The sequence below is a fragment of the Centropristis striata genome, chromosome 4 (genome assembly GCF_030273125.1).
Source record: "Centropristis striata isolate RG_2023a ecotype Rhode Island chromosome 4, C.striata_1.0, whole genome shotgun sequence".
NCBI classification, from domain to species: Eukaryota; Metazoa; Chordata; class Actinopteri; order Perciformes; family Serranidae; genus Centropristis; species Centropristis striata.
Genome location: NC_081520.1, coordinates 30,629,259 through 30,633,541, shown reverse-complemented (window position 1 = coordinate 30,633,541; position 4,283 = coordinate 30,629,259).

Here is a 4,283-nt window from a genome sequence, read left to right as displayed (position 1 = left end):
ATGTCAATATATGTAACTTTATACTTCTACTCCACTACATTTTAGAGGCAAATATTGTACTTTTTACTCCACTACATTTAGCTGACAGCTTTAGTTACATTTCAGGTCAAGATTTAACATGAAAAATATATTAATTTATAATGTATCTGCATGTTTATAAATAGAACCAAATACAATTATATTAAGTAGTTACAATAAGCCTTACATTGACAATAGTAAAATGCTGCTAACATAATCAATATCTATAATAATAATCCAATAATATATTTGGAATATATAAAACAATCTGAGTGGTTCCATTCTGTATAACGAGTACTTTTACTTTTGGTACTTTAATTACATTTTGATGCTGATACTTTGTACTTTTACTGAAGTAATGCAGGACTTTTACTGGAGTGGAGTGATTTCACAGTGTGATATTAGTAGTTTTACTTAAGTAAGGGATCTGAATACTTCTTCTGCCGCTGTTTAAAAGGAGGGTGGAGGTGATCGTGTTTAGATCAGAGAGGCTCTTACGATGCTCCACAGTCATTACGAAATCTGCTGATTAAGCTTCAAGCGACTTGTTTCTAAAGGGAAATGAAGTCAACTTCCCTGTCTGCACACGTCTCTGTTTCAACATAATGAACAAGCCCATTCAGAAAAAAATAAAAAGGTCTGCTGGATGGCTGTGCAGAAATCCAATCATCTAAGTGACTTGACCCACTTCCATTTAGTCGTTTTATGGGAGAAAGACAGAGAGATAGCTGGTAGATTCCTCCCCCTTATCCTTACATGCTTTATGTTTGCTACAGTTGACAATAAAATCATGCTATATCCACATTTGAAACTTTCTATTTATTCAGTTTAAACACCTGTGAAGTAGCTTGGGTATACCCATACTGCCTTGCGCACTCGAATTTCATTTCGAACCTCCAGGCAGTCTGGCAACCAGGGCCGTTTCTCAGCCCTGTTTTAGGGATCCAATCACAGAACGGAGAGGGACGGCAAGACGATGACACGTACTACTCGGCAGACGGAAGCTTGTAGTTTTGTAGTTTTCTTACGGATCCAACATGGCTACAGCAGACTCCTGTTTCACCACGAAAAAGGATGTTTTAGCCTTGCTTCCGACAGTAAAAGAAAAGTCTAATCTAAGAATCTACCAACTAGCGCCGCTACTAGCCCCGCTACCGTAACGCCGGTCATCTCGCTACGAGCCGGGGGACAGCAGAGCCGCCGAGAGACCCGCAGCAGCTTGTCTATTGCCCATAAAATCAGTGGATGTGTGTGGCTGAATGTAAACATGCTGCAGAAAAACGTTGCAGAAGCAGAATTGAGCATTTTAGCCTCAAAGTAGAGATGGGCTAGTCTGGCTATGTAAATCATAGATGTAAGCATCAATTTCTGTCAAAGAGCCGGCTCTTTTAAGTGAACGATGGGAGTCGGCTCATGTCCATCAGCGAGCCGTTCTTTTTTCTTTTTTTTACTTTTCTGTTAGAAAAAGTACCTGTTGTGTTTAATTTAAGAGCTGGTATCTAGACAATTTCCATGGTTTTCTTGATAATAACCAAAATCATTATCAAGAAAACCATGGAAAATGTCTGGATATCAGCTCTTAAATTAAACTCTTATCAGCTATTTTTGTTGTTATCATATTTGTCCAAACAAATGTACCTTTAGTTGTACCAGGCATTAAAATGAACAATAAATTGAAGAGAACAAGGGTGGTCTAATATTTTTTTTCCATGACTGTATATTGTGCTTTATTTATTTATATTACACCATATTTTATCTTTGTTTGTTATCTTTTTTCTTAGAAAATATATTCATTATATTTTATTATTTTATCTTATCATCGTCACTTTATGATGTTTTTTTGATGATGTTATGATGCTCTCAGTGGTAAACTGCTGTGTTTCTCTCGTGACATACTCATAAAAATGTTGGCCATCTATCTATAAAAGGGTTTAATGACCCTGTACAAGCAACTCTTTCACAGCAGTGGCTAATTCCTGCGAAAACACAACAATTCGCTTGAATTCAAGCTCATAGACAAACTTGTTATCATCATCTCTCACACCAGCACGCACTTTAAACTTTGGCATGTTTTTGGCTTTGTTTATAAAAAACACAACTCAATCCACAACAATGTTATGTTTTCCATCATGTTATCTCTGTGGACTACAGTGTTACAGCTTGGCACTTACCATGAGAGAACTCTGTTCAAATCAATCATTCACACTCAGTAAGTTATCAATTAAATATAAAAGGGAGTGGCTCATGACCATGAGAACAGTTATTTTCCAATCAGTAACATCTGATATTGACAACTTTGTTAATAATAAATGATTAAACTATGAAGAGAAAATACACACAGTGTTCAGGCCTGTGCAGATTAATTTTCATATTACACACTGAAGAAGTAGATATGAAGAGGTGGATGTGGTTGTGAGCCACTGGCCACAAAACTAAAGGCAAAAGAGTGCGTAATATACAACAAAACCATTACATGAGTGTGTTTTTCTTTGGTTGGTCTACAGATCCCACATTAACATGGATATATGGGTACTTTAAATACTGCACAAATAGATAGAATAGACTATAATGCCTTTATTGTCACTATATGTATGTACAATGAGATTAAAAGCCGACTCCAAAAAGCAGAAGGGAAGAGCAGTGGTGGAAAAAGTATTCAGATCCCTTACTTAAGTAAAAGTACTAATACCACACTGCAGAATTGCTCCACTACAAGTAAAAGTCCTGCATTCAAAACTTACTGAAGTAAAAGTACAAAAGTATCAGCATCAAAATTAAGTTAAAGTATCAATAGTAAAATTACTCGTTATGCAGAATGGACCTACTCAGATTGTTTTAAATATTCTAAATATATTACTGGATTATTATTATTGATGCATTTGTGAAAGCAGTGACTTAAGTTTTAAAAGACAGGGCTCATTATAACAACTAAATTTACTTTTATGTGGTTTAATTAAAAAAAATGTCAAATTACTTTAAATGTATCATGTTTTTCATGTAAAATCTCGACCTGAATAGTAACTTAAGCTGTCAGCTGTATGTAGTGGAGTAAAAAGTACAATATTTGCCTCAAAATGTAGCGAAGTTGAAGTATATATGATACTATAATGTTGCACGTTGCCAAGTATTGCACATTGGAAAAATATTGCACTGTAGGTAGGTTTTGAAAAGTGTTTCAGTAGTGTATCAGTAGTGTATGGATGTCCATATATCTGTATAAATATAAAATATATACCTCAGTCATTAACCGAGTAAAAGTAAACCATGTCTGAAGGGACAAATGACACATGAGGCAGCAGCCACAACTGTTTACATTACATTGTTCAACACATCTTTTTAATGGCTCTCACTGACAGCATTTATTGCTTTGTGGTGTTCACAGGAGACAGGTAAATAAAACTACTGCAGTTTCTAATATCTGTGTCTCTGTTGTGGCTTCAACTTATCTTCTCTTCTATATCTGGTAAAGTGATTGAAACAGGATCCTGAGCAGGAAACAGCAATGTTCACAAATCATATAAAAAGTACAATAAAAGAGTCATAAAATCTCAGTGACACATGACAGCAGCTCTGCTACTCTCAGTGATGTTCACTAAAGGTTGCCTTTGTTAAATGTCAATGAGCCATGCTAACTGGTGAAAGTGAGTGGACTTTCACTCACAACCTCAATATTTATTCAGTATTAAAATTATTAAATCGTTAACTTTTGAGAATACAGTCAGAATTCCCTGATTAAATTCAGACTTTAAATTTAGTTTTTCTGAGCTAAAACTAAAAAATCCTCGGATAGAATGAAGTCAGAAGTGAGATTAAACACAGAGAGTTTTAAGAGAGCTTTAAACTCAAAACACAAATAGAGTCAATATTAGACCATTGTTTTCTTCAATTCTTGTTAATTTTAATGCCTGGTAAAGGTACATTTGGACAAATACTAATGATAACAACAAAAATAGCTCATAAGAGTTTAATTGAAGAGCTGATATCTAGAAAATTTCCATGGTTTTCTTGATAATAAACAAAATCATTGTCAAGAAAACCATGGAAAATGTCTAGATATCAGCTCTTAAATTAAACTCTTATCAGCTATTTTTGTTGTTATCATCATATTTGTGCAAACAAATGTACCTTAATTGTACCAGGCATTACAATGAACAAGAATTGAAGAAAAGTGTGGTCTGATCATCTTTTCCATGACATGGCATTTTTCACGTGGTCCTTAACCTTTTTTTTGTTATGTTTTATAGTCCATGCGCCTTGATTTACAA